The 20,552-nt window shown below is 34.6% G+C and overlaps 1 long non-coding RNA gene across 1 annotated transcript in view; it reads right to left on the bottom strand.

Annotated features, from left to right (window-relative positions):
- LOC150093982 (uncharacterized) overlaps nucleotides 1-20,552 on the bottom strand; it is a 109,450-nt gene that overhangs the window by 74,378 nt on the left and 14,520 nt on the right. Inside the window, exon 2 of the long non-coding RNA XR_016550324.1 lies at nucleotides 14,311-14,387. This is a non-coding gene — a long non-coding RNA (uncharacterized LOC150093982). The remainder of the gene's footprint in view (nucleotides 1-14,310; nucleotides 14,388-20,552) is intronic.

The raw sequence follows: 20,552 nt of genomic DNA, 5'->3' as shown, positions 1-20,552 counted from the left end.
AGTGCAAGCTGGGGCAACTCGTGGTAGAGGTGGAGCGGCAATACTCGTAGTAGGGGTACAAGTTCTGTTCGCTACAAACTTGATATTAACTAGGTCTGGCTACTCACTGATGAGACCTCAATAAAGGTCGAAACCGGTCTGGGTAGTGACCTTCTCTCATAATGTGAACAAAAATACAGTTCCTAGCAGCTAAGTTCACATTATGGGCAAATATCAAGAATAGTGATCGGAGCTCGCTCCACCTCTACCACGAGTTGCCCCAGCTTGCACTACCCTTTGGGATCAGTGCTGCAGTATCCAGGTATTTGCTTACGCTTGGAATCGCCGAACTTTATATATAGTTTTTACTATATTCGGCATGAAACTCTTTGAGTTTCTTATTCGGCTAAGAAACTATATGGGATGTAATATCCCTTAACTTAAACAAATACATCATTCATTATCATGACAAATATAATTTAGATAACAAAGGTTGTCTGATTTTAACGATAATTGAAATACTTTGATAAATCTTAAGTGTTTCAAATACTGCATTTTACTGAACTTTATCTAGCCAGATAGGCTTAAAAAAGGCGACTCGTTGATGTATAACCTTTATTGCAAAACTCATCTAAAATGAATGATAACAAATTGGGATTTATAAACCTTTGTGTATTCAAGGATATAAAATCTGCAATATTACAAGCTGAAACACATTGGGTTTTAGATTACACTACTGAACCGACATTTTACTATATCTGTATTTCTCACAGAATAAAGCAGACGTTGTTTCTTGAGTAACCCACCGGAATCTATCACCTTTGTATTTCCTCCTGTACAGAGATCTGAGCAACCCCATATTTCCGGCTGGGTCTCCCCGATTACATTCCTCAATCGAGCTTCATTTCCAAATCAGTTTTGGTGATCTTCGTAAAGACCACTAGCATCCTGTTCGATGACGCCAATGCAATGTACCGTCTAGTTCCTCTCTATGAGAACCACTAGTTCTATCAAGAGAAGGAAGGTAATTACCCTCTCATTTGTGTTTAGGTTCATTGCCTTCTGATTGTAGTAAACGAATTGTGTGATAATTCCATAGTAACATATACAAAAGAGAGAGAGTGGATTGATTATTCTGTGAAAATATCAAACGAAATATCATTGAATAAAAGATTATTCGTTGCTAATCTCATTCACTTATCACCTCGCATAATGTTGCTAGCCTCTAATCCAGAAACGATCTGTAATCTTTACCCTTATCGCGCAAATTTTAACTTGCCAACAAACATTTTAAGATTTGAAACAACGCAACTAATTAGATGATAAAAATAATAATAAATCTAGCGGTGTAGCAAGATGACACTAAGCCCTGGTCTGAGACTTTCTTTGCAATCCTCGCCAAAATGTTTATCCTTTAATAACAAATAATGATTATGCAATTAAAATATTTAATAATAATTCGTAGTAAATAAAAAGAGAAGATAGTACTATTTTAATCCCGGAAATTGGTAGGCAGGCAAGTTCATCTAGTTCTACATTTCTGCAACATGCTAGACGAAAGCGCTGATGTTTCTAATACTAACCAATATTATCTGTAGGTATTGGAGTTTGTGTTCTCAGGGCAAATTTGCTATGTTTAGGAATTAAAAACAACAGATGAATTCGTATAACTTTCAATATTAAAAATAACAGTTTCTTCCAGGAGAAAAACTTTTTACTTGGAATAATTTTGGAATTTGTAAGAGAAAAAGGTCAAGAAAAAGATTTATTGGACGGCTAGAATAATTATTAGTAGTAAATAAAAATAATGGCTCGAAAATTATGGTAGCTAAACTTGGTCAGTTCATATTTGTTGCTGGGGCTTATTTGATGAGAATTGACACAAAGAATAATATGAGATGAAGTACCTCATTTCAGATAAGCTCTGAAAAACAAGAAATGAACTGCTAATTAATTCTGTAAGCCTTAACCAAACTGTGGGCTTTTTAAATCCCTCATAGTATGTTGAGCTGCGCATTGCACAAACAATGTAAAAACAAAACGTAAAAAAAAAAAAAAAAAAAAAAAAAAAAAAAAAAAATGAACTTTCAAACTTTTCGAAAAATAGCGTTTACAAATTCTTCAATATATATATACACACACACACACACACACGGGACCACTATGTTAATAGCCAACCAATTTTGTACGATTAAGGAACTTAATTATAGTAAAAAGATCGGTAGAAACTAAAACTAACAGTTACTGAAAGATAGAAATATGGTGGGAAAAAAACAAAATAAAATAAACGGTCAGGAAGTACATATAAACTAGCGGAAAGAGACATTACTACTACTTCCGGCAGCAAAACGTTGATTAAATCGAATCTGTTAGGTTATTTGCCATTTATGTTAAAATTTGTGTTATTCAAAAGCAATAGTCCACGCGGTTAGCCGAGTGGCTGTGCAACCATATGCCTGGGAAAGGAGTGTCCTGGGTTCGATTCCCGTCGCTGACGAGAGGAGCTTAGGATCTCTCTCAGACATAGCCAGGTTAGCTGGTCTTGGGCGGGGATTGTGTTTTTTCTCCCCAGTTTATCTGGGGGTTTTCATCCCGCAAGCAGGCAAACCGGCATTGAGAACTCAACGCTTCAACAGACATAGGATACACTGGGAGGCAAAGGGCCAACCACCTAATCCTCGTATAAGGGTTGCGGTTATAAGGAACAGAAACCCTCGACACTGTGATAAAAGAGGGAAGATTAAGAATGAAAGAAAAGAGAAGCAATATCTTTAAAGCGGGATTGGCGTGGCGTGGCATGGTGCTCTTGACGATTTCTAATCCATCAAAAAATTACAGACAGCCTACATACATCCGGTTCTGTTTCAAAGTATTCGAAAACTGCTAAGGAAACCTTGAGATATTTCAACGCACTTTCGGGAAAGAAACAATAGTCAGAACTCAAGCATTTAATCGGAGGTGGAGTAACGCCTGTCGATAATGCTGAGTGGTTCCACATCTCCCTCTCCTTTTTTGTGAAATTTTGAATTCAGAATTAACTAGCCTTTCTATTCCGATGCTCTGTGGCTTCTATGGGAAAATGTGCTGACAACGCCGGTCGAAATGTCGTTTCTATGGTTACAAAACTAGAAACTGGATCTTCCCCGACAACCTATGCTCATTCTTCTTTTGTTTGTCGGAATTTCTGGTCAACATTATATGATTCTTATTCTTTACTCTCTTTACTTTTAAGACTTGGCATCCTGAAACTTTTTCCCAAAACTAAATGGCACTGAAAGTAAGAAGACCGCAACTATCGCCGCGATTGAAAATAAATTATAAAGTTATCTCCGTAGCTATGTGGAAATAGCATTTGCTTGCATAGCACTAAATCAAGAAAAAAGACCGTTATATTAGATCTATGGTTCAAGTAAAGGAACTCTTTTTCTACTTCTTTTTTTTTTTTTTTTCAGCTGGCTTCCGAGTTGGTCTATCTTTGGTACTGGCAAGGAACTGTTTTTCTTTTCCTCTTGTAAACTAGTGTTTTTGTTCGGCCAAAAACAACAGTTAACCTAAGACCTTACAATCTTTCAGACCATAATATATATACCTACTAAGAATTAGGAACGCAAGATTGGCTGCAACTGCCTGACGTACACACTCTCTCTCTTCCTTGATGTCTATGAAATTACACAGCTTTGGGTTCAGTTATCAATGATGGCATAACGTGGCATAACCAGCTACCTCAAATCTTCCAAAAAAAAGTTATTAGGTATGGCTAAAAGAGTTCCGCTTCTTCTAAGAGAACAGAAGAAACTTTCATTATTTATTTTATTAAAAACATAGACTACACTTAGGGACTTCACACGATCACACTAACCTTTACTCTTATCATGATGCAAAAGACCAGTTCGAAGAGGACACAGAAGGGATAGGTACATACCCGGTACCGTACCAGAAAAAAAAAGTTTCTAAAATTTAGTTATCATCCCTTGCAGAATGTTTGTGTTTTTTTATTCGTCATTTTAAATTTTCCATAATGAAGCTATAAAAGGATTATATTGCCCAATTAATCCACCACATCAGTAATTGGCATCGACCCATGGCAGAACTCATTAGATACGGAAAAACGCTTACAACTAATTTGACCAATACCTTATGAGTGGTGATTAGTGTATTATACACTCGCCCAATTATTCATTAGTCTCTCTCTCTTTTTTCGATAAATCAGTACCAGTTTACGATGGCATATTACTATTTAGATTTTCAGAAAGTCTTGATTTCTTTCAACAGCGTACAACATAACACATCACTTTAACTTTCTTCCTTATCTCGTCATTTTCTTTTCTCACACAAATCTTCCGTTTTCATGTTATTAGAGAGGGAAAAAACTATCGGTTAAGCTTCGAGGAAAACAAGATTATCCTTTTGGCAGTCTTCTTCTTGCTGTGAAGTTTTACTGAAGTTTTCTGTGGGTGCGTGGATCAGTAATTCCGTTGCATGCAATGGCAAAGACAAAAATCTGAACTTCCCAAATCAGTAAACGATATTGTGAAAAAAAAATTGGAAAGTTAGGGTAATACAGAAGTTAAAAAAACGATCCAGTAAATCAAGAAAACTAACGATATATCTTTCCTCCAACATGTCCCTACACAGCATAAGATTCGGAACTACAGAACAGAATTGTCTGTGTGCATCATGTCTAGCTTGAACTTTTTTGTTTTCATATTTAACAGTAAATCAGTTAAGACGACACTGTATTATGCTTATCAATTGTGCTTGTGTATTCCTTTCTTTTAGTATTACACGGTGATCAGCATTCATTTAAAAATTTTATGGAATTTACAACCATGTTAAAAAAACTTTTTTATTATCCCAACGTTTCGATTTTCATATCAAGATCATCATCTGGAGCATACATAAATATACAAGACAAGCTGAGTTACATTATTAACTGTAAGCTAGAGAAACAATGATTTGATCACATGTTATTCTTCTGGCATGACCTCTAGTGGGAAAAAATATTTATAAATTACATCAAGCTAAATTCCATTTATGATGACAGGATTAAACATTCTTTCTTACAGATGGTTTTCTTTCAGAAACAATGATGTCTATTTTTAGAGCACTACGCGCGCTCCCCAAGAATTTACGGGCTACCGAAAATTCACAAAGAAAACACACCGCTAAGACCTATAGTTGAAGGAATTGATAGCCCGACGTATCATTTAGTCAAAAAAATTAGCGGCAACACTCAAGGAGTTGGTAGGTCATTCCTCCTCCTATATGAAAAACACACAACACTTCATAAACATCATCGAAGGCATTGCATTAGAAAAAGATGATTTATTAGTCAGTTTTGACGTCCCTGCCCTCTTTACGAATATCCCAATTAATGACACAATCCTTCTCCTACAGAACAAATTCCCTCCAGATATCACGGTGCTCTTTGCGCATGTATTACATTCTGGTTATTTTGTATGGCAAAACGCCTTCTACCTACAAAAAGAAGGCATAGCTATGGGCTCGCCATTATCCCCCCTATTGCTAACTTTTACGTGGAACATTTTCAGCAACTTGCTTTAGATTCCTTCCCTCTAAAACCCAAAGTCTGGCTTAGATACGTTGACGATGATTTCGCGATCTGGTCCCATGGCCACCAGACATTAGACACATTCCTTCCTAAACAAACAACACAAACGCATACAGTTCACAATTGAGATTGAAGTTTTACTGAACATATTCAATTCACACGATTAACACACTTCCGTTTCTAGATACACTTGTCACACGTCTTCCCCTCTGGCAATCTTTCCTTCACTGTTTACGAAACCGACACATACGGGACAATATATACACATAAACTCCTACCACCACCACATAACACAAAAACTAGGTGTCATCAACATTCTCAAAAACAGGGCTCAGACGATTTGTTCCAGTGAACAGGCACTGAAAGAATTTAAAATTATCAGCAATACTTTCCAAAAAAACGGATACAGCCAAAACACTATTAACAAAATTCTCTACAAAACCTCAATAAAAAACAAAGACAAACCAGACTACAGTTAAACTATAACCATTCCCTACATTAAAGGAACATCAGACAAAATAAACAGAGTACTACAAAATACAACCTCAAAGCCACCTTTAAACCTCCTGCAAAGTTAAAAAGCTTACCCAACTCATTCAAAGACTCCCTCCACTAACCTACCCTGGAGCATACCGTATTTATTGTACTTGCAACATACCATATAAAGGAGAAAAATATAGGAAAAAAAAGGACGCACAATTCCAATCAGACAAAAAGAACATAAACGACACATAAAATAATAATTATGGTGAAGCTGGTTTTCCGATCATGCCCTGAATACCTCACACAGAATTGGCTGGAAAAGCACCAGCTGTCTACATCGCACTAAAACATGGTACGAACGAAAATTTAAGGAAGCCTGTGAGATCATTATCAACCACCCCAATCTGAACAATAATGATGGTCTTAAAATCCCAAATATATGGAAGGCAAATATTTATTCGACCCACGGAATCTTCCACACTAAGAACAACTATAAACAGGACTGTAAAAAATCCAGTATCTTAAATAACAATTCTAACACTAAAAATAGGACATCGTTGTTTCTGAAAGAAAACCATCTGTAAGAATGTTTAATCCTGTCATCGTAAATAGAATTTAGCTTGATGTAATTTATATATATTTTTTTCACTAGAGGTTATGCCAGTAGAAAAACATGTGATCAAATCATTGTTTCTCTAGCTTACAGTTAATAATGTAACTCAGCTTTTCTTGTATATTTATGTATGTTCCAGATGATGATCTTGATATGAAGATCGAAACGTCGGGATAATAAAAAAGTATTTTTTAACATGGTTGTAAATTCCATAAAATTTTTAAATATGCTTGTGTATGTTTACCAACTTTTTTTTTTCTTTGCTGGGTAGGCGTGTCGGGAGAGGAAAAAAATCGCCTTCCAAAATCTGAGATTAACTAACTCAATTTCATCTAAAAAGCCAAGAGAATGTCTAGAGAAACACAAAAATTCCTAATCAAATAGCACATGCTGTTTCAAGAGATACCCATAGTCGAGTCTCTCCGAATACTGACCCACCAAAATGACACTTGGCAGCGGTACGTTTTTCATATTTGACAGGCGGCACGTTTCGAATATAATTCCAATGTTTAATCCCGAATGCAGGGCCGGATTTAGACTTGCTGAGATCCTAAGGTATACAAAACCCAGACGCCCCCTACTGTTTTAAATTACATCAGCTGGTCTTTTTGTATTTTTATTTGAGGCCCAGGTAGATTGCGAGGCCCTAAGCTGTAGTTTTTTAGCTTATACGTAAATCCGGCACTGCCCGAATGTGCTCCTTGAAAATATAGTCAAATTTCAGGTACGGTTATTCACACGATTGCTTGCAGAAAGGGGATGCATTGTCGACAGATCAGAAAAATATGACCAATTTTCTCCTTTGTGTTACACGACTAATAATAAATGCATATTGAACACTTGAAACAATGGATTCGTCACTTAAAATGTTTTAACTTGACCTGTATATGGACTTAAGATCGATGATCAATCGTGAAGAGTATTTTATAGATTACCCAGCGAGCCAATGGTCGAATATCGAGCTATTTCAATGTTTAATTTTTTTTATGTGCTTCCCATTTATGAAATGGGAACCTATAGTACTGAACACCGTGGGGGGGGGGGCCTAAGACTTTACTATATTTTAAAATTAATTTTAGATATTTGGTATTTTTATTTTTTAAATTATGCAAAAAAGTCTACGCTAGATATCAAGCATCTTTTTTTGGAGACCCAGTTCAGGTCTCCAAATAAACAGGATAGTAGTCGTGGACGGACGATGAAATTCATAAGATAATCGCAAATATCCATGCCAGCTGCGGGATTCGAATCCACAGCGTAAGAGAGCGGCTACGCTAACTACTCCTCCAACCAGGCAGGCAATAAAACTCATAAAACTATAAGTTTTATGAGTTTTTTTATGCACTGCTATTTTCGGTTTCATAATAATAATAATAAATGCAAGTAATGACTTCTATATTAATATCAGAAGTTTCGTTTTTGAGAGTTCGGCTACTTTTCAAAAAATAAATCCAAATTGACAAGAACACCCATAAGTCAGAGAGAAAAAAAAACTTCAATGTCTCAAGTGCGGTGATTGCTTCAGTATTTATATAGTACGCCCACAGATGCGAGACCCTTCGACACTTCTGCGCATGTCAAAAGAAGGAGAATCCATTCTGATAATAGGGTATTCAATCCGTATTGTAGGATGAGTGTTTATTATTACACGTCGGAAAATTAACTTTTCTTTTATGACCATTGTAGTTTTTAAAGTGGTAACTATTTTGCTTGTATAACAGTTGGAAAACTTTACGTATAAAGCACGTGATTTCGCATATTGGTGACCAATTCGTACATCGCCTTATTTCTTTCTCCCCTTCAACATGAATTGACTCTTCTTGGCAGCCTGTCAACTATGGTTCTCGATTCTGTGGTCGGACTATATCACGAACAACGCCGTAACTATACACTAGCAATTTCAAGGATCTAGGTTCTTCATGACGATCCACCAAGGATAAACCCAGCACATTCTAATAATGCCCTATACAATAAGTCAGGCTTGCAAGCATTCTGTTTGAGGAAGTTCCCAAATTGGCTTCTCTCTCTCTCTATTTTAAAGAGAGAGAGAATTTCCTAATCTCACATATTAAGAAAAACAGGATCACGAGATCAAGGAGCTGAATTCCACTTCGACTATTGTGAAGTTCGCTGCAATTAAGAAGGGATGATATCAAATTCTTGATGAATGTTAAAATCAATGGATCAGCGCTAGTATTAGGATGCAAGGCGAGCACACATGCTGCTGATTTTTTTTTTTTTTTTTGTTAAAAATCAATTTCTTTTCGACATCACTGATGCCGAATTAATTTTGAGAACAGCTTGTAGTATGATCACTAATTTCTCTTCCGACTGAATGAAATGAACTTCAAAAACAAAACATATATATATATTTTTTCATTTACAAGAGTGGAACTTTTATTTCCACTGTGAAATTGCGAAACACGAATTTGTGCAGAAGGAGCAAATGCTCAACGCGAACCTTTCACATCTGCAAACAGTCAGAGAGGAACGTTTCTGTAAACGGTCTATCCTCAAACTCGGAGAACTTTGTTTTCAGATGGGGAAAGGACATAAGACAGGATCTAGGCAAAAAGAGGTTTTAGAATTAGTTATTTACATTAATGCCAAGTTACACCTGGTCATATGTTAAACGCTCTTTTCTGGATTTTTATCCCCCCCCACCTCATCTTCAGTCATAAAGTGCCATATATATATATAAGGGACTCACCCCCCCCCCCACACTTTCACAAACAACTGATCTTCAAAAGTGGTAAGCAGTTTTTTGGCTAAAGTCTGTCTATAAACGTGTGTTTTAAAAAGTGGTTTCGCTGTTTCGTTAAATTAATTCAAACTTTAATTTTAGAGGAGCTATTGAGAAATATTAAAAGATGGAGATGGTCAAATATTTATTTTTATTTCGTATTTAAATTTCGGTGCTGATAATACTTTAATTTCTTCTTATAATTCAAATTATTAATTTACATTTATAATTAAAAATACGGATTTTTTTTTTATTGAAATTCGAGAACAATAAATCGAATTACAGTAGCTACTAGTGGTGCATGTAAACATACACCCATGCAATAAAGAGATATTTTCTTTAAGTTTGTAATTTATATTTCTAAAAATAACACTTTGTTTTTTTTTTAATATCAGACCCAAATACGAATGACCGCCTATATATCGCATCGGTGCAGCGTGTGGATGCGGTGAGGAAAAAGAGAGAGGGACTGTTCCAAAAAAAGAAATAGATGAAATGGAAGGAGGAAGAGAAGTAGGCTTTGTAAGTTTGAGGCAGGATAGTAAATAGATGCTGGTCAACAGCTTCTCGTGTTCTTACAGTTTGGAAAGAAAGTGGAGGAATAATGGTAGCCAGTTCAGAAGAACACTGTCCATGGTAACACTTAGATTAAAAAATATATATATAACGCAAGAATGTCTATGCGAGTAATTAGAATATGATATGTGAGAGGAGTTGATCTAAATCACGATAATATAATAATTATTGAGTAATCATAAAATTATAATACTTTTAAATTACGAAAATGCGAGTTCTTATCGCGAGTGATGTATCGTTGCTTAACACTTGCAAGCGAATCACACACGTTAAATAACACTTAACGTTAATTAAACTCACCGGATACTTAGAAACTTACGAAATAGTCTTGTTATATTGACGACAAACTGCTCTTTACTGTTCAAATTATTGCAATGAAAAGAAGTACCTCATTTGTAAGCAACAGTAAACTGTAATGGAGTATGTGTATGTGGGAGAGAAAGAGAGTTCGGAAGTTGCTTTACATGTCAAATTTCTATATTATTTTCATAGCTGAGCTCCCTCCTCGTTTCCTGCAGTGGTTTAATTTCCCTCTCGCAGCATTGATTTAGTGCACTTGTGCAATTTTATTGAGGAAGGAGAGATGGTTGACCTTTGAAAAACCTGTATGTGTTACACTGCACTAAAAACTTTGTATGTGAGTGTGTGTGTTGTTCTAGTAATCCCTATACGACAATACGAAGAGTGCATTACAAAAGTTAAAAAAAAAAAATGAGATGGAGGCGGAAAAGAAATAAACGTATTTAATTTAGGTTTTCATAATTATGGATTTTATTAAGAAATATAAATGAAGGAAATTAGTTGAAACATGCATATAAATTAGCCGTCAGTATTTATTCACGGTCCAGCTATGAACTCAGTGTTCAAAGCTGGCTGGTTGGATTGTATTTTAATAGGTATGGAATTTACTGGTATAGAGGTTTGGAACAAAGTGGTATGACTGATGTCAGTTCGGTAATTTCATCATATACAACAAAGATATACAACAAAAACTGATGGTAAGGGAACTGATATAAATACAGCTAAATATGTTTACAGTCATGGCCATCCGCAGAGGAGGAGGAGGGAAACGGGGCACTTGCTCCCCTTGGAATCTACTTGTGAAAAAAACCCAAAAAAATTAAATAAAAATTTATTGGTGTAATTATTTGTCTCCAAGCTTTGCCCTCCCCCCGAAAAATTTTGCTTTCCCTTGAAAATTTTCTGCGGACCCCTATGTTTGCATTTATCTTGTGTTCGACAGTCAAAATAAAAATGAATACGACACTTCCGAACATTAATTTGAATGGAAAAGTTGTAATGAGTTTTTTATTTCTTATTATTTTATGTGTGTACAGATTCTGTTTCTTATTCTCGTATTTCAAGAGTCACTTGTAAACACTGCAATTGTGATATTAATAAAACATTTAGGTAAATATGAATAAATAATACACACACAACTGTTTAGAAGAAACATGATTTTTGGATGAAAAAGAGAATTTTGTCTCTTTTTCTATACTTGACAACAGTGAAGGGAACAGTGTGTTTATTCACAACATGCAGCCGTGGTCGGGTTGAGTGTGTAGGAGCGTTGTCATGGTGATTTCCATTCGCCGGATATCCACTTTTGCGGTCGTTTCCGGTATACTGCATTGCAAAGACTGATCCAAGCCTCCAGACGTTGGTTAATGATTTGCTCTTGTGGAACATATTCATAATGCAAATCATTTGCGGTGAAGAAAACAAACAGCATCACTTCAGTTTTCTTGCGCTTTCTATAAATTCGAAAACTTCTGCAAGTTTAGCCTATTAATTCATGTGTTTCTGCTATCGAAACACATTACTGCTGTGAAAGAAAAAAAAAAAAAAAAATGACTAACTTTCAGATAGAACTTAACGTAAGGATTCATTCGAAGGAAATGAGACACACTGATAACCATACGGTCTTAATTTCCTCGGCGATAATTCCAAAAGCATTCAAACCGAATTCGAAATTTATAAACATTTATCAAGTGCAAAAGTCTCATGCTGAGGTTTTCCTGTCCAATCTTTATATTTTGCATCCAGAAGAATCTCTTTTTTCCTCTACTTAGAGGAAAAGAGAAGGCTCGAAACTTATATATTCATAAGTTTCGAGCCATTCATATATATATATATATATATATCATTTAGGACACAATATTGGTTTCAAGTTTCTGTTTGCAGTACATTTTTCCCATTTTTTTTTTTCAACTTGTGTTTAGATATTTCATTGATTTTAGCGTCTTGTCTTCTAATTGATTCTTTATTAAGTTTACTACATTTTAAAGTTCCTTTTCATTATGGCCGAAGAGAAAGGATGTTATCAACGCCTTATATTGTTTATTAGTTACAATTACTTTGATATCCTCTTCCATATTTTTGAGCGCAGCATTAATTATAATCTATGAGAAGCAGGTCTGTCACTGAGGGAATACGACCTTTTTTTTTTTTTTTTTATCTTTGGATAATTTTCCAGATATTTCCGCAGAAGTTTTTTTTGATTCCCGTATAAATTTTGAATAATTTTATCACTTCCAATATTACCTTATTAGATGCTTTCTAATAAGGTAATATTGGACTGTTCAATATCTACAGAAACATTTCTACTAAAAATTAAAAATAATATTAAATAAAGATATTAGTTTACTAGTATCAGAAAGACGGATGAACAACAAACAGAGATATTTGTGTACGGAGAAAAAGCTCGAAGATCTACAGAAACAATGTATCAATATGTTAGTTAATAATTTGAAATCTGGCAGATATTTATCTGCCTAATATTTTATATCTGTTTCTCTTATTTATGAAAGAGCAATAACTGAAGAAAAAAATAATAATAATAAAAAAATAAAAAAAAATAAAAATAAAAAAAAAATAAAAAAAATATTAAAAAAAATATATATATAATCTAAAATTACGGAACTTATTGTAACCGGCAATCACTCCTCCGCTTGGAATACTGTGTTATATTATTTCTTCATATTTGTATCTGTAATATTATTTCTGTTTGGCGTCTTCATAGTAGTCTGCTGCTGATATCATGAGAAAAAAATAAGTACTATAACGATTAACGATTGTCCAAAATCTGATCTCAGCGAAGCGAAAAAAAACCTGTTTGAAAAGAGACAGATCTTAAGAAATTCGTCTCCGTAAAATTCTTAAAGGACCGAACTCTTTGCTTAACCAATTACTGATTTTGTAGTTTCCCAAACTTAAAGGAATCTTTTAGAGAACATTCCGTTCCCCCCCTCCTCTCCTTAATGGTTGAGTTGGGAATAGCGAGTCATTTATCAGTGCACCGCAGTGGCCAGCGTCGTCTAATATGGTAGATCAAAAGACATGACAAAACTTCTCTCTAATGAAAGCTGCTTTTCTTACTATAAAAATAAATAAAATGTGTTCTAGGGTTAATCATAAAAAGGTTTGCACAGAACAGTGATCAACAACAGTGGATTTTTCTATGAATCTGTCCGTTGCCAATTAACATTGCGTTCCTGTAACGCCACGACAATTTATTATTCACTTGTAATCAAATAATTCAATACGCACACATAATACCAAGTAAAGTTTTAATATATATATATATATATATTAAAACTTTAATTGGTATTATTTACTTGGTAAAATATATATGTGCTTTTAAAGACCTTATTTTAATTAAATTTATATTTATTTATTTATTGTGTGGGGGTGAACGAGAGATGGGAGAAGCATATCTAACATAATCCTTATATGAACAACAAAGAATTTCTTGGTGGGGGGGGGGGAATAATCTTCCTATCCACTAAATTCTTATATAACTTTCATGATAACAGGAAATTGCATACCGAGCATAAAATTTGGTGCTCCTAGTTCTTACCCTTTAGAAGTATTACAAGTTTACAATTACTTTAACGCGAAATCCTGTCTACAGTTCATAAATACAGTACTGTATAGCCAAATGATTATGATATCTTCAGCTTTGATAAAACTATTTCTGACTGTTTTAGGAGTTCGTAATCCAACTTCCTAAAATATTTAAAAAATAATATTTTTTCCCCATATTTATGAAAATATTTTATCGAATTCCATAATTACTGACACTATTTTTTTTTAATCTGGAAATTTCAATGGAGGAAGAGTGTATTTAAATTTTTATCACATCACAAAACTGAAGCATTTTTCTCGAAAGCTTTGAATTATTCACTTAAATAAGTCAGCATTTTGACAATCTTAAAATGCTGCTGGATAAAACAGAATTCAGTTACTGATTTATTTCACGATTTCCAAATAAAGTAGTGTTGGTCATATTTTATGTTAAAATTATGAAATTCAGAGAAACTGAAAACAAAATCTCATATTTACCTTGTTTTGGCGACGTGACATGGAGATTCTGAAGCTCTGACACTTTAGATACAGCTCTCAATCAGTGAGACGTGTCCCTAGGGATGGGGAACATCAGGATTTCAGGAAAGCATATGTAGTTTGAGAAAACATATTCAATTGGTTAATTTTGTATGTGGAAAATGAAAAAAAAAAATCCCTTGCTTTCTAGAAAATGATATTTATGTTGTGCGCTATCTTTAAGATGAGAAGTACAAAATCCTGTGACAAACATCCTTCTAATGAATACATCGATAACCCGCGAAGCCAATAATGCATGCTTTCACCATTTTTTTTTCTTTGTTGTCATCTCATTTATTTTAAAATTCAAATAAAATTACTGGATTAGACAGAATTGAAGGGAAGACGTTAGATTTTTGTTTATCAAACGGATTTAAAAAAGTGGTAAATACTACCTTAGAACGACAGGATTTGGAGAAGTTCAAAAGTCCTGAAAAATAGTACGATGTTATTATCACGTTAATTCTCCTGGAGTCAAGGACTCATCGTGGGAGAGAGAGAGGTTTATACTATTTAACAATTACATACATTATATAAGAATATACATATCTTACAAATGTCCACAGACTTACACAAAATCTCTCCTGCCTGCACCATATCTATCATGTTAGAACTTAAACTCATTCACACACACACACTTAGCATTCACAACATATTCAAGTAATGCATTTCACTCACCCCACTACTATCCACGTAAAGAAACTCCTCACCCTCTTATTCAACACTCCCTTGAGCAATTTTAAAGGATGGCCTCTAGTTCTTACTTTCCACTACCTGAAAAATCTTTATCTACCTTTCAATAGCTTAAACGTCTCAATCGTGCCACTGCTTCTCCTTCTATGAGCCAAACTCTGCAGATTACATGACTTCAATCTGAAATCATTTTTGTCAATCGCCTCTGCACACTCTCCAAAGTTTCTTCATTCCCTCCAAACCCAATGACCAAATTTGAGCACAGTAGTTGATGTGGCCTGATCAGGACCTTATATACAATGGATCACTGCCATTTTATCTCTGCTGAATTATGGTCTTAATATTGCAGCAATCCTTTGAGTTGTCTTGATTGCATATGCAGCATGCCCCTTAAATTTCAAATTTTAATCCATAATTACTTCAAGATCCCGTGCTTCCTCCAGTATACTTCCACATATAGAGTAAGCAGTATCACATCTGCAGATCCCAAAATTCGAAATGTTAAACTGGTTAAACTGGTTCAACGTTAAACTGGTATTCCCATTCATATGCCACATTTCCAGCTTATTCAGTTCCTTCTGAAGAGCCCACTACATCAGCACGACACTCAATAACCTTAGCAGATCCGGCACAGAGCCCTGCGGAACCCTTCTAGTAACTTTCCTTTCCGTGATATTGTCCCTCCGTACACAGCAACTGTAAATATCAGATGTATTTACGGATAAATCCCTTAGCTTACTTCAAACGTTTATTTTTTTACCTTCTCCTTGAATTTATACTGATTGAGGTTCCAAAATCTAGCTTGTTAAGTAATGTTACAACTCTAAAATACTGTGAAATTAATCGTAATTATGAACAAGTTAGTATATAAACTACATGGTTAACTACCCTATATCCTTTCATTAACAAGTCGGCTAAAATCAATTATCTTTCTCAAAAATTTGACTACAGTTTTCTTTAATTTTTATTTACCGTCATTTTAAAACAGTTTACATATAAATAACACCTTTATATATTTACTAGTTTAATATATTATTTTGCAATATGCTGTGTATATTTAGACAAATCTCTTCAAAATTTGCTGGGAAACAAATGACATAATGTAAAATACGAAACATAAGAAAGAAAAGTTTCTTAAAAGCAAAGATTGTGAATAAGCACTCTAAAAAACGAAGTCGAGAAAAAAAAAATTTCTTACAACGTTGTTCTGAAAGAAAGTTCAGGAAATTAAGTAGGCGAAGGCAGTAAATCAAATTGTGATGTGCACTTTACTAATTACACACGTTTGACTTCATCGTTCATGGTATTTCCGCAAATGTAGAATGGCGCTAGTAGTCTCTGACACTGTTCATATTAACATAAGATGCTACAGTTTCCACGGTATATTCACTGCTTGACTGTTTTGAAAGTACTAAATAAATTTGCAATCGGCTATAGAAATTGATGCTATCTCGTACTATCGACAAAATTAAATCCAGGAGTTTCATACAGGATTATTTCTTAATAATAACAACGATAAAATTATCATGCATACAACTTATAAGTAATTTAAATATTTTAGTTTACATCGTCAAGAAAGTTAATTCAGTATGAAGTGTAAAAGACGAAAACAAATTTAATTAGCTTTGTTAATTGAATTTTGATGTAATTAAGTGTAAGGCATTCTAGTGAATCTGCAGGGGTGGATAAAAAAAAAGCAAGCAGAGGTCAGTGTCGATCAGTGGCGCACTCTGGATTTAATCTTGGAGTGGGCCCGAGCACTCAAGATTTAATCTTGGGGGGGGGGAGTTGAGTAGACGATTTACGAATACATACTACGCATCGCATACGACCTATGATTTATCAATACATGACAAGTAGTATGGAAATAGAGACACAACATAAATTTAAAAAAAAATGAATTTTAATTAGGAAAATATTTTTGGAAAATTTTCTAGTGTTGATTTCCTTTTTCTTTTTTTTTTTTTTTTTGGGGGGGGGGGGGGGGGGCATGTCCCCTTTCCCCCCTCCCTGGGTGCGCCACTGGTGTCGATTGACTATATCTTTAATTGGGCTGATCTAAGTGTAGTTTCATTTCAGATCAAGTCGGTTATTGTTCTTAATTTTCTATGATCAGTATCACTGATTTAAAAATTACAATTTTAATGTTAAAATTTGCAGGCGATACTAAAGAATAATTGGATGGTTAATGATAAAAAAGGGTTACAACCTCGGTGAAATTTCAACAGGATATTTCGTATGAAAGTTCGCAATTAAGAATTGACAACTCAAAATGTAAAGTAAGTCTTTTACTTCTGTAGCAAAGAACAATTGTTTGGGTTTTGATTTTTCCAAAGTAATGGAAAAATCAAAACGGTCAGAACTACAAAATGAATTCTTTCATTAATTTTTAGGAATTTTGCCAGTAGGAACAAAGATACACATGGAGTATCCAGTTTATTAAATACACCTACCTAATAGCGAGAACTACTCCAGTCTCAACTTGTGAGGAATGTACGAAGTTTTCAACTAAAAGTGAGTTAAGAAGTCTTATAGGAGGTGATTCCCTTCGAGAAATGTGGGTTTTACACCCTGCAAAACATACAAGCCAGCCTTAGTTATCTCTGCTGTAATTCTAAACAACCCCACTTAATCCACTTCGTTCTACAAAAGACTCAAATGGAAGGTAAAATGACCAACAGGAGCAACCTCATGCAATTTATAAACGATCTATGCCTTGTATCATGATCCACTATCCTGCTGAAGCTATTACTAGAGAAATAAACGGCACATGAAAGAATGTACCTGGTTGACAACAATGTTCAAATAGGCTGTGGGGTTCAAAATGTTTGAGTCCTATCAAGGGATCTAACTGACGAGAAAAATCGCTCTTCAATGTAAAACTGGAACCAAGTAAGTTGTCGATATTTTAATGCTTATTTATTTGCTTGTTTTAATTTCAAAACAGGTGATTATAATGGCTGCTTTAAACAGCCATTAAGAAATGGCTGTTTAAGAAATGGCCACTATAAGAAAAACTGCACGGCTAATAAAATATTTGGGAGTTGTTCTCATGAAAAGAAAAAATATGTTACTTTTAAAGCCTTTTAAAACTGAATATCCCCCCCCCCTGCTTCCCAATAGCACACTGGGAAAAAACGTGGGTTCAAAGCCAGCCTATAAAGAATTTTCAAATAGGTGAGATGGTTCATCTTACATAAAGGCTTTTCCATCTAGGAAACTGGTTTTTAAAACCATCCCACAAAATAGACAAACGCAAAAAGAAGCCGTGTCCCCAATTCCAACCAGTATTTCTACTTTGAAGCCCATCTTCATATGGGTTGCATTTCTGATCTCCAACCAATGGACTATGAGCTTGAATTCAACAATACCATGGATGTTTGCGAATATATTCATGTGGAAGATATTCGTGATGTTCATCTCTGTAGGAGACCACTCTGCTTATTAGAGGTCTGAAGTAGCTTGAAAAAGTTCCGTCTGTGATTGATTCTAGAGCAGGGCTTCAGAAGAATGGACTAAGGGTCCTAAATGAACGATAAGTTACTAAAAAAAAACGCGCATGATTAAATTGATCGTCAATAACTTGATTATATTATCTACAAACAATCACTTCAACTGGCTGCCCGAAGTATACTAAGTATTTAAAGTACAAACTGCCTTCCTTCACTTGAAGCGTGTTTATCTCAAAAGCGATGTTGCATACTAACGGAAGTTACTGCAGGAAAAACCTTTAAAGGATTATTTCATCATTTATCCTATCTTCCTCTTATGTGTTAGTTTCAATGGTCTGTTAGCAGACCAAGTAACTTGGCTTTATAAAAACCTAATTAATGCTGTATTAAGGCGATTAATTCTATCTGAATAGCGCGTCTGTCAACTGCGTGTCTTCTCCAGTCGATATGCCTGTTTCACAGGATGGAAAACCAGTGTTCAGGAAGGGGGAAAAAAAAACCTTACCTTCGTAAGAGACGGCTAACTCATCATCATCTTTACGAGATTCGAACTCAGGTCATTCGAACTAACGGTATCATCGAAACCGGTCGATTCTGTGATGGCTATTTTTTTTAAATGTCATTTTATTCTGTTTGCTTCGTTTTATTTAGTTCTGATTTTAATTCGAATCAAAAAATTTTATATAACATAAAGAAGAAAACATCTTGTTTTTATTTATATAATAACCGAGATTAAAAGAAGAAAATTGCATTGACATTTTAGCGCTTAAATTGCATGATTCGAGTCAAAAACTAATTCACATTTTAAGAATTTAATTGTTCAGCCATGTTGACTTTAGCATCGTAAATTTCGAGAGCTTATTTTCAGTAATCAATTATTAATTTCAGTTGAAGGAGGAAACGATTTTCTTTCTACATTAGAAAGAAAATTAGTCATGTTTATCATGTACTTCAAAGAAATATATTTTTGGAGGGTATCTACAGTGAGCCAAAATGAATGATGGTTCAGCATCTGGCTCATAGATGGCGTTTCTTATCTTTTGTGCTGCACGATTTAAGTTTCTTTCTCTCTCTCACCTTTTCCTTATTCATATAGGTAAGAAAATATAGATAGCTCTCAATCTTGTCCCAAACAAGTTTCCTCTTAGGTACATTTCGCAAGGCTGCTCTGTTAAATTTGTTTCGTTGGGCGGCATTTGTGTTATATATGCTATAACCATGTTTTTTTGGTAATTAAATTTAAATGCCTATTTGAAAAGGGATAATGACTGTCACAAATAATGAACAAGGTAATATAACATTCTTATTTTACAGTAAAATTTGGCTCATTTTAGTAGAAGATGCGACATAAATCAGGAAATGACAACAAACCTGACGAATATTTCAAAATAGAGTGGACAGTGATATTATCACTGTAAAAACAAATACCGGTATCAAAATTTAATTCAACTACGCAGTTTTACTAACATTCATGGCTAACAATTCACTTTTTGCTGTTAAGTATTTCGTGGGTCCTTTTCTTGCCTTTATTACAGCTTGACATTGACAAAATCAATTTCCAGATGGATGCAATTATCGATTCATGGTCCCATACCCTTATAATGGCTTCTTGCATCATCTATCATTCCCACGTGTTTCCATATAATGTAATAGTTGCTGCTAGAGCGTCAGAATTTTCTATGCTACAAACAAACAGTAAGAGCTAGTTTTACACAAGAAGCTAAAAACACTTTGGGAGTTTCAGGCCCATTAACCTGCAATTAATAAGTCTCATTAACTTATTAACCTGCAACAAAAACTTGTAACCCTAACTTTTTATTCTACGACAAGGGACAGAGTCATCCTGAAAGATGGAATTCGTCGTTACGGTAATGGGTGTCTGATAGTAGGCAGCAATTTTTCTTCTAAAATTTTCTGGCACACTCTTGAATTCACTGAATCTTTTGTGAAATGCAAACGACCAACACCATGATACGAGATGTAGTCCCAAATCATCTGCCTGGCTGAGAATTTGACTGTTGACACCAGACAGTCAGGGTTGAATTTTTCTCTTGATCT

Source organism: Typopeltis vanoorti, chromosome 23 (genome assembly GCF_054136105.1).
Source record: "Typopeltis vanoorti isolate ZY-2024b chromosome 23, IOZ_Tvanoo_1.0, whole genome shotgun sequence".
NCBI lineage: Eukaryota > Metazoa > Arthropoda > Arachnida > Uropygi > Thelyphonidae > Typopeltis > Typopeltis vanoorti.
The sequence above is the reverse complement of the archived record's forward strand: the minus strand, read 5'-3'. Positions and strand labels throughout refer to the sequence as shown.